The 12,769-nt window shown below is 35.4% G+C and overlaps 1 long non-coding RNA gene across 1 annotated transcript in view; it reads right to left on the minus strand.

Annotated features, from left to right (window-relative positions):
• Positions 1–4,979: 4,979 nt before the first annotated feature.
• The window catches only part of LOC102803469 (uncharacterized), a 46,135-nt gene continuing 38,345 nt past the window's right edge, over positions 4,980–12,769 (minus strand). Inside the window, exon 3 of the long non-coding RNA XR_438542.3 lies at positions 4,980–5,362. This is a non-coding gene — a long non-coding RNA (uncharacterized LOC102803469). The remainder of the gene's footprint in view (positions 5,363–12,769) is intronic.

Raw genomic sequence — 12,769 nt, forward strand, 5'->3', positions numbered from 1 at the left:
GATGCATAAAATTTCGAGTGATACTAAGTATCTCACAAGTGTCTTCATTTAGACGGCCATTTCCCTGCTGAATATAAGCTATCGCTTTCCTTATGTCTATTTAGTTTCTCAAGTTTGAAAAAGTATGAACTGGGGGCATCAGACTCATTAAGATATTTGTGACGGGTTCGAATGGCAAAAGCACGGGAAAGAGAAGCAATGTTTGCCACTGCTCCATTTTATTGATTTCATTTTCTAAGGCGCGCTTTTTCTCTTTATTTTATTTTCTCTACTATTGAAATGACAGTAGTCTTGTAACAACATTTCGGATTTTGTGCTTCCCAATGTCCTTCCGTGTTTGCACATGTTTGAAAGTATTACGTTCAGTTTGCCACTGGACCCATAATTCTGTAAGGACATTACTATTCAAACACCAGACTGGATTTTGCTTCATGTTGTCAGTCAGTTTGATGGCACTATAGAATAGTCTGAAATGCATTGTGTATTTCAATAGCATTCAGACAGCTGCGCATGTGCTTGTAGATGTAAAACCTACCAAACCGTACGAGAGTGTTGCCACGCTCACATGTGAAGATTGTGTTGCTGCCATGGTGATGACGCCATGCATAGATTAACTTGAACCTTTAAAGCACAAAGACTGGTGCGTACGACGTGTGCATGTCTGGCTCCCTACCGCCATTACGGTCAATGTCAGGTTTACAATTAAAATCACCACCAACAATAACAGGATAATCATTCAAATTTTTGCTGCTGAAAACAGTGAAAACGCTCACGTCCGTCTATGGGTGAATACACATTATATAGCATGCCCGTAAGAAGGATTTTGCTTGGAGTGGGGTGGTTGTTCGGGTCTTTTTACTCACTGAAGCACCAACGAACACCGGCGCCAGCTTTCTAGGGGGACTGAGAGCATGTTTCCTCAAGATAAATTTTGAAAATTAAACTTTCTTATACGGTATTTCCTGCGTTTTTGAGACGATTTCAAAAGAAAAATCAGAGACCATAACAAAATTGCTTCAGGAAATATTTTATAGGATGAAAACGAAAGGATGAGTATATCTGGTATATAATAATAATATTTATTAAACACTAAAACAATCTACAGTGAGTTGTTTTTTCGTCGTATAAAATAAAATAAAATAAAATAAAATAAAATAAAATAAAATAAAATAAAATAAAATAAAATAAAATAAAATAAAATAAAATAAAATAAAATAAAGCTAAACAATATTGCACACTATCACATAAAGCACAGTACAATACAATACACTAACTACTATTGCTATTGCTAAGTAGTGAAAAATCACATTAAAATCATAACTATGGTGGAAAGAATAGTTTTTATTTTGGTGGAGCTGCTCACATCTCAATCGCATTTGTACATGTTGTGCAGTTCGGATTCCTGTACAATTTTTCAGAATTTTTCTAGTTCATTTAACTTGCTATTTTTTTATAATTTCATTACAGTACTTGAATAATGCAATTCGATAAGGAAATGTACCTCATATTCAATTTTCTCTTTATCACAGTATTTCCATACTCTTTTATTCCTTAGAGTTTATGATCACAGATTCTGAACTGACATAAGGCTTGTCTCAGTTTAACACTACTCATTGTTATTAAATATTTTTCCATTTGCCAATTTCTTTTTTCCACCATTTGAACTGTTGTCATCAATTAGAGCTTCTTTCCATTTTATCATATAATTCTCTCTCAGCAAAGCAGGTATAATCTTGGTTTGGAGCTGTTTTTCCTTTTTATTTGTTGTTTGATTACTTTATAAAGAATTTTATCACTGATAATTTTGTCAAAAGTTTTTGTCCACCCAGTCTTTATTATTTTGACCTCAACACAGGTGATTTTTTATTAACTTGGGCGTCTCTGAAAGTTTTGATCTGAACCAGAATTTAATTATCTGTGTATTATTTTTTATGGCGAAAACCTAACATTACATGCTTAGTAGCATTATTTTTAACCCCCAGGAGTAATATGCAGAAAGAATAGTTACCATTTTCAATAATATCTCTATTTTTAGTGACTTTCTCTCTCCATACTTCACACACATAGCTAATGATGGAAGCTATCAATTTATCAAATAAATTTAAAGCTGTGGTAGAGGTTTGAAACAGAATTGAGTGTTTGTTTTAGTACGAATATTGCCTTCATTGCTTTTTCATCTTTTCATCTTTTTCATCTAACTGCCTTACCAGTTTTAACTTATTATTCTTAACCTATTACCTAACAGCCTAACACGTCTGACTCGTGCCATGTCAATTCGGATTCTGAACATAGGGCATTTACAATATCTAGGGGGGGGGCTGGTCGTCAGACTATCTGGACCATTTTTTCAAGCCCCACGTAGGAACAGGGAACTTGCACTGCCACGCTGTTTACATTATTACAACATCCTTTAATAACCTCAATCAACTGTTGTTTTACACAGTTTGACCATGGGCGGCCCCCCTATTTTTACCAACCAACAGGGCTTCACGCCATGGGCGCTCACAAACTTGGCTTTCGGCCAACTTACCCCCCCCCCCCATTCAAGAATCCTAGATCTGCCCCTGTTGACACATCACAGTGAAAAGACTTTACAATACTTATGGTTATTTTAGACATGACCACTTTATAAATTATCCATTCCTTCTCCGAATGTTTTACTGGCTTTGATACCGCATTCAATTTGTATCCGACCGAAAACTGGATGCTTTGCAATGTTTTCCCTCTTAGAAATGGGTGAAACTACATCATGTCCCGCGGCTGGCCTTATATGACATTAGGGAAATGTGTCGGCGCTTGATCTGCGTCATTCACAAGACGTGAAGTCAGACTTTACTATAGCAACAGCCAGGCGTCACTTTTTTTTACTGGCGTGTCATGGCGTGATAGTTGTTTTAACGCGTGCCGCGCTTCACCCGAGTTTTTACCAGAATAGCGGACTCGGGAAGATCTTTACCAGTATAATACGGACTCTTTACCAGTATAATGCGGATGGATATGGCAAATTAGATCAATGCAGTATTTTGCTGTTATCTCTACCACTACTGTGTCGATTTTCTGCATTTATCTAATTTGCATATTTTTGGGAGGGTGTGGTCATTACTGCCAAAACCATATCTACTCGTTCCAAGGTGTGATCCTACCACATATGAACTAAATTGGTCCAATGGTTGCTGGGATAAGAGCAAATAATTACATTGATCTAATTTGCATATTTTGGAGGGCGTGGTCATTACTGTCAGAAGCACATCTTCTCGTGCCAAGATGTAATCCTACCAAATATGAACATAATCGGCTCAAAGGTTGCTGAGATCAAATGAAATAACTGGATTTAGCTATTTTGCATATTTTGGGGCTGGATGTGATCATATTAATAATAACCTAAAATATGACTTCCGATGATAAAGAAGCTATTTTGAAATTGGATTCTGAGGAGTTGGTTCTGAGGTTCTGAAAAGTTGGTTCTGAGGTTCTGAAAAGTTGGTTCTGAGGCTCTGAGTTCTGAAAAGTATACACTACCGCGACAGTAAATTGTAAAAATGGCGTCTTTGTCAGTTAATTTATTAATGATTTCTGTACTATTTTTGTTAGTTCCCGTTTGATTGTCTCTCGTTTCATTTAGTTTGTCCCGATTCACCGGCGATTTAGATCGAGTACGTTTCTTATTTGCATTATTTGTTCTCACAGCGAACAGCTAGGTTTCTGTACACCTCAGGTTTGGGTGTGGTCAAGGTCTTTGTTGGAACGGACGCCGCCATATTGGTTGCCGTTCACCGTGCCACACGCTAGTATAGTATAGCCAACGGATAATAAATATAACGTTTATAAATATTGTGTGTAGACTGGTTATAGCATCGTATCCATACACTATTTGTCTGAGCAGCATTTTATAAGTCCAACCTTTACGAAAAGCAACTTTAGAATGAGGTATTTTAAATGCGTCTCTTTAAAAGTGTAAAGAACGTGCAATCGGGTTGTAATAAATTTCGTACTGGCGCTAACGTGAACGTTCCCCCGTGCACATTTAATTATTATAATAGTGTAAGTTGTATAAATATCACCGAAATCATATGCTCCAATTACTTTATTTTGAAGATAAAAGTCAACATTAACAACAGATCAAATGTACAAAACGGTGTCTACTTTGTGTAATACTGCAAGTTTCAACCATAGGTACATTTATGCTTATTTTTATTCGCATTATAAATGTATTCTTCATAAATATGTAGCCTCATTAAACTGTTGACGAGATATAACTGCTCATACTGTTTAACCCATATACTGTTTCCTTGATATTGTTCCTTAACAATTCCAAAATCGATAATCGATATTTGTGTAATGAACGACCATTAACATGAATAATATATTTAAAATAAATGTGCCACTCGGTGTGTTAATGAAATGTCGGAAAGACGAGTGGTAGTGTCGAATGGTTACTATAACAACTGAAAATATTAACAGTATGGAAGGAGATTTAAACACTAAACGACGGAGACATGCACCAACATGTAATCTTTTAGATTGGGAAAACTAACGACGTACATGGGATTACTGCTCACAGGCACCTGGAACACTAAATGATATGATATGTGGTAGTAACAATTAGGATTATCAATATTAGTTTGTGGATGTTTCTTTAGTATATTGGCAAGATATATTTTGAAAACCCACGACTGTTTGGATAAGTTGTCATACTAGTTTACATGTATGTCAGCTAAAAACAATGACACTAAAACTGAAATCGATGGAGGTTAGACTGCGGAGCCGTTGTGTGTAAAATTTCTCATACTCATTCATCACTAATGCCGATATATCCAGAAGAAGGGCGTGCATGTCTTATCCAATATGGATGACATTTACAAAGTATAAAAATCATTAGAAATGTTGAACAAATATCCCCAGGTGACTCGCCAGGTGACCTGGTGCCATCACCACTGAATATGACAAAAAATTCAGTGGTGTATTCATTTACTGTATCATCATTTGAAAATAATCATTTATTTTTTTCTTCAAATCGCAATGACACTAGGCACAGGAAAATAAAAATATAGCAAATATGCTATTCCTTTAAATTGACATTATAAATGAGAGGGGGGGTAATATGACCTCATTCCACCTTTGAGTAAGAAGTTATTTGAACAAACGATACGGTACGGTACCACGTGGCGAGGCGATACATCCCAGGACAACTACTTGCCGTAAGAGGGCGCTAGGACATACTAATATTTAATGCGTGTTAATATTCTTCTTTGACCGCGTCATCTTCTGCAGAGTTGAACATATTGTCTATATCATTCAGTGCCATTCGTGTTCTGTAATCGCTGTTCAGCTGTTTTAATAACAAACTCAGGGTAGCGGGTAACTGCAAAATAAAAAAAAATATAAGTCATCATTACATGGCAGCATTATAAAAGGTAATAGAGTGATATTTTTTCAAAACTCATAAAAGGTTCTTTATTATTATTGATATATAGTCAGCATAAGACATGTACATGTACATATTAAATATTTTAAAACATCACAGAAGTCAATAACTGTGTGTTCAAATTTCGCGTTGAATACGTAACATTCAACATATTTTCACAATTTAACACGAATCACACGTTGATACATTCTCTTTATATACATAATGCAAAAAATCGAACACACATAAATGAGGCGAGCACATATTTAACATAGGCATACACCTCTTTACGAGGTTGTACGCTACTGGGAATGAGGGGTTAGTGAAATATTGTTTAGTGAGCAAAATATTAATGTCATAAATAATTCAATCTTTGAAACAGCAGAAACTAACACATAATAACGATAATCAAATTTGAGTTTAAAGATCGAAAGTACTTGCGTAATTTCAGGTTTACTCTAGTTATAAAATAAAACGTCCTTTAAAGCGATAAAAACGCTCGTTACTTATTGCAAATTTGCGCAATTTGGGCCCAGTTTTTTTCTTACAAGTTTTCTGAGTTTCATTTATCATTATTTAGTAACAGGTCCATGGCACGATTTAAAGGGCGGCAGTCGTCGCGCCGAGTCGTGTTCGATATGGGACTCATAGCGACGTATACAGCGCGTGTAAAATATATTGTTTATTTACTTGAAATTCGAACACGCGCTGCGCGACGACCACCGCGCTTTAATATTTCTGTAAAATACGTGCCAATCGACGACTGACTTTGAAACGTTCGAAGTTTCGAACAAACTACCGACACACCTTGCGCGATATGCTTCAGATCGGTGCAGAAGACGACGACCTGCAGCGTCAATGGGAGTTACACGGCATTAATAATGACGTTACACGTTATTACAACTGGCATGTTATGAAGGGATACACGCTATTGAGAATGACACTTTATGGGCCGTTGCCCACTAATAGGAATGTCATGTTATGAGGGATTACAAGCTATGAAGTTTGACATGTTTAAGGGGTTACACGCTATAAAGAATGACATGTAAGGATTGGTTATACATTATACGGAATGACAAATTATGCGGGTTTACAAACTGAAAATATTGGTATGTTATGAGGCTTTCAAACTTTTAAGAATAACAAGTTGTGCGTAACTACATGCTGTTGACATGTTATGAGGGATGCACACTTTTAGAATTTACATGTTACGAAGGTTTACTCACTATTGCGAATGACATGTTATGAGGGTTTACACACTATTACGAATGACATGTTATGTGAGTTTACTCACTATTACGAATGACATGTTATGAGTGTTTACTCACTATTAAGAATGACATGTTATGAGGGGTTACAAACTATTACGAATGATATGTTATGAGGGTTTACACACTATTACGAATGACATGTTATGTGAGTTTACTCACTATTACGAATGACATGTTATGAGTGTTTACTCACTATTACGAATGACATGTTATGAGGGGTTACAAACTATTACGAATGACATGTTATGAGGGTTTACACACTATTACGAATGACATGTTATGTGAGTTTACTCACTATTACGAATGACATGTTATGAGTGTTTACTCACTATTACGAATGACATGTTATGAGGGGTTACAAAATATTACAAATGACATGTTATGAGGGGTTACTAACTATTACGAATGACATGTTATGAGGGGTTACTAACTGTTAAGAATGACATGTTATAAGGGTTTACTCACTATTACGAATGACATGTTATGAGGGGTTACAAACTATTACGAATTACATGATATGTAAGTCTACTCACTATTACGAATGGCATGTTATGAGGGTTTACATAATATTACGAATGACATGTTATGAGTGTTTACTCACTATTACGAATGACATGTTATGAGGGGTTACAAACTATTACGAATTACATGATATGTGGGTAAACACACAATTACGAATTACATGTTATGAGGGTTTACACACTATTACGAATGACATATTATGAGGGGTTACTATTACGAATGACATGTTATGAACGTTTACTCACTATTACGAATGACATGTTATGAGGGGTTACTATTACGAATGACATGTTATAAGGGGTTAAGCACTAATACGAATGACATGTTATGAAAGTTTACACACTATTACGAATGACATGTTATGAGGGTTTACTCACTATTACGAATGACATGTTATGAGGGTTTACACACTATTACGAATTACATGTTATGAAAGTTTACACACTATTACGAATGACATATTATGAGGGGTTACACACTATTCCGAATGACATGTTATGAGGGTTTACTCACTATTACAAATGACATGTTATGAGGGGTTACTATTACGAATGACATGTTATGAGGGGTTAAACTCTATTACGAATGACATGTTATGAGGGTTTACTCACTATTACGCATGACATATTGTGAATATTTTTACTCACTATTACGAATTACATGATATGAGGGTAAACACACAATTACGAATGACATGTTATGAGGGTTTACACACTATCACGAATGACATGTTATGAGTGTTTACTCACTATTACGAATGACATGTTATGAGGGGCTACTAACTATTACGAATGACATGTTATGAGGTGTTACTAACTATTACGAATGACATGTTATAAGGGTTTACTCACTATTACGAATGACATGTTATGAGGGTTTACTCACTGTAAAGAATGGCATGCTATGAGGGGTACACACTACTAAGAATGAAATGTTATGAGATGCTACACGCTACTAAAAATTACATATTAGGGTCGGTTAGACACTGTCAAAAATTGCATATTACGACGGTTACACACTATTACTAATGGCATGTTATGAGGGTTATCCACTATTGTGAATGGCATGTTATGATGGGGTTACTCACTATTATGAATGACATGTTATGAGGGTTTACTCACTATTACGAATGACATGTCATGAAGGGTTACTATTACGAATCACATGTTATGAGGCGTTAAACACTATTACGAATTACATGTTATGAGGGTTTACATACTATTACGAATGACATGTTATGAGGGGTTACACACTATTACGAATGACATGTTATGAGGGTTTAATCACTATTACGAAAAACATGTTATGAGGATTAACTCACTATCACGAATGACATGCTATGAGGGTTTACACACTATTACGAATGACATGTTTTGATGGTTTACACACTACCTCGAATGACATGTTATGTGGGGTTACTATTACGAATGACATTTTATGAGGGTTTACTCACCATTACGAATGACATGTTATGAGGGTTTACTCACTATTACGAATTACATGATATGAGGGTAAACACACAATTACGAATTACATGTTATGAAGGTTTACACACGATTACGAATGACATGTTATAAGGGGTTACTCACTATTACGAATGACATGTTATGAGGGGTTACTATTATGAATGACATGTTATGAAGGGTTAAATACTATGCGAATGACATGTTATGAGGGTTGACTCACTATTACGAATGACATGTTATGATGGTTTACTCACTATTACGAATGACATGTTATGAGGGTTTACTCACTATTACGAATGACATGTTATTAGGGTTCACACACTATTACGAATGACTTGTTATGAGTGGTTACACACTATTACGAATGACATGTTATGAGGGGTTACTAACTATTACGAATGACATGTTATGAGGGGTTACTCACTATTACGAATGACATGTTATGAGGGGTTACACACTATTATGAATGACATGTTATGAAGGTTTACTCACTATTACGAATGACATGTTATAAGGGTTAACTCACTATCACGAATGACATGCTATGAGGGTTTACACACTATTACGAATGACATGTTTTGATGGTTTACTCACTACCTCGAATGACATGTTATGTGGGGTTACTATTACGAATGACATTTTATGAGGGTTTACTCACCATTACGAATGACTTGTTATGAGGGTTTACTCACTATTACGAATTACATGATATGAGGGTAAACACACAATTACGAATTACATGTTATGAAGGTTTACACACGATTACGAATGACATGTTATAAGGGGTTACTCACTATTACGAATGACATGTTATGAGGGGTTACTATTATGAATGACATGTTATGAAGGGTTAAATACTATGCGAATGACATGTTATGAGGGTTGACTCACTATTACGAATGACATGTTATGATGGTTTACTCACTATTACGAATGACATGTTATGAGGGTTTACTCACTATTACGAATGACATGTTATTAGGGTTTACACACTATTACGAATGACTTGTTATGAGTGGTTACACACTATTACGAATGACATGTTATGAGGGGTTACTAACTATTACGAATGACATGTTATGAGGGGTTACTCACTATTACGAATGACATGTTATGAGGGGTTACACACTATTATGAATGACATGTTATGAAGGTTTACTCACTATTACGAATGACATGTGATGTAAGTCTACTCACTATTACGAATGACATGTTACGAGGGTTTACTCACTATTACGAATGACATGTTATGAGGGTTTACACTATTACGAATGACATGTTATGAGGGTTTACATACTATTACGATTGACATGTTATGAGGGGTTACACACTATTACGAATAACATGTTATGAGGGTTTACACTATTACGAATGACATGCTATGAGGGTTTACACACTATTACGAATGACATGTTATGAAAGTTTACTCACTATTACGAATGACATGTTATGAAAGTTTACTCACTATTATGAATGACATGTTATGAGGGTTTACACACTATTACGAATGACATGTTATGAGGGTTTACTCGCTATGACGAATGACATGTTATGAGGGTTTACTCACTATTACGAATGACATGTTATGAAGGGTTACTATTACGAATGACATGTTATGAGGGTTTACACACCATTACGAATGGCATGTGATGAGGGTTTACTCAGTATTACGAATGACTTGTTATTAGGGTTTACACAATATTAGAAATGGTATGATATTAGGTGTTATACACTGTAAAGAATGGCATGCTATGAGGGGTACACACTACTAAGAATGAAATGTTATGAGATGCTACACGCTACTAAAAATTACATATTAGGGTCGGTTAGACACTGTCAAAAATTGCATATTACGACGGTTACACACTATTACTAATGGCATGTTATGAGGGTTATCCACTATTGTGAATGGCATGTTATGATGGGGTTACTCACTATTATGAATGACATGTTATGAGGGTTTACTCACTATTACGAATGACATGTCATGAAGGGTTACTATTACGAATCACATGTTATGAGGCGTTAAACACTATTACGAATTACATGTTATGAGGGTTTACATACTATTACGAATGACATGTTATGAGGGGTTACACACTATTACGAATGACATGTTATGAGGGTTTAATCACTATTACGAAAAACATGTTATGAGGATTAACTCACTATCACGAATGACATGCTATGAGGGTTTACACACTATTACGAATGACATGTTTTGATGGTTTACACACTACCTCGAATGACATGTTATGTGGGGTTACTATTACGAATGACATTTTATGAGGGTTTACTCACCATTACGAATGACATGTTATGAGGGTTTACTCACTATTACGAATTACATGATATGAGGGTAAACACACAATTACGAATTACATGTTATGAAGGTTTACACACGATTACGAATGACATGTTATAAGGGGTTACTCACTATTACGAATGACATGTTATGAGGGGTTACTATTATGAATGACATGTTATGAAGGGTTAAATACTATGCGAATGACATGTTATGAGGGTTGACTCACTATTACGAATGACATGTTATGATGGTTTACTCACTATTACGAATGACATGTTATGAGGGTTTACTCACTATTACGAATGACATGTTATTAGGGTTCACACACTATTACGAATGACTTGTTATGAGTGGTTACACACTATTACGAATGACATGTTATGAGGGGTTACTAACTATTACGAATGACATGTTATGAGGGGTTACTCACTATTACGAATGACATGTTATGAGGGGTTACACACTATTATGAATGACATGTTATGAAGGTTTACTCACTATTACGAATGACATGTTATAAGGGTTAACTCACTATCACGAATGACATGCTATGAGGGTTTACACACTATTACGAATGACATGTTTTGATGGTTTACTCACTACCTCGAATGACATGTTATGTGGGGTTACTATTACGAATGACATTTTATGAGGGTTTACTCACCATTACGAATGACTTGTTATGAGGGTTTACTCACTATTACGAATTACATGATATGAGGGTAAACACACAATTACGAATTACATGTTATGAAGGTTTACACACGATTACGAATGACATGTTATAAGGGGTTACTCACTATTACGAATGACATGTTATGAGGGGTTACTATTATGAATGACATGTTATGAAGGGTTAAATACTATGCGAATGACATGTTATGAGGGTTGACTCACTATTACGAATGACATGTTATGATGGTTTACTCACTATTACGAATGACATGTTATGAGGGTTTACTCACTATTACGAATGACATGTTATTAGGGTTTACACACTATTACGAATGACTTGTTATGAGTGGTTACACACTATTACGAATGACATGTTATGAGGGGTTACTAACTATTACGAATGACATGTTATGAGGGGTTACTCACTATTACGAATGACATGTTATGAGGGGTTACACACTATTATGAATGACATGTTATGAAGGTTTACTCACTATTACGAATGACATGTGATGTAAGTCTACTCACTATTACGAATGACATGTTACGAGGGTTTACTCACTATTACGAATGACATGTTATGAGGGTTTACACTATTACGAATGACATGTTATGAGGGTTTACATACTATTACGATTGACATGTTATGAGGGGTTACACACTATTACGAATAACATGTTATGAGGGTTTACACTATTACGAATGACATGCTATGAGGGTTTACACACTATTACGAATGACATGTTATGAAAGTTTACTCACTATTACGAATGACATGTTATGAAAGTTTACTCACTATTATGAATGACATGTTATGAGGGTTTACACACTATTACGAATGACATGTTATGAGGGTTTACTCGCTATGACGAATGACATGTTATGAGGGTTTACTCACTATTACGAATGACATGTTATGAAGGGTTACTATTACGAATGACATGTTATGAGGGTTTACACACCATTACGAATGGCATGTGATGAGGGTTTACTCAGTATTACGAATGACTTGTTATTAGGGTTTACACAATATTAGAAATGGTATGATATTAGGTGTTATACACTGTAAAGAATGGCATGCTATGAGGGGTACACACTACTAAGAATGAAATGTTATGAGATG

Source organism: Saccoglossus kowalevskii, chromosome 10 (genome assembly GCF_978046115.1).
Source record: "Saccoglossus kowalevskii chromosome 10, keSacKowa6.1, whole genome shotgun sequence".
Lineage (NCBI taxonomy): Eukaryota > Metazoa > Hemichordata > Enteropneusta > Harrimaniidae > Saccoglossus > Saccoglossus kowalevskii.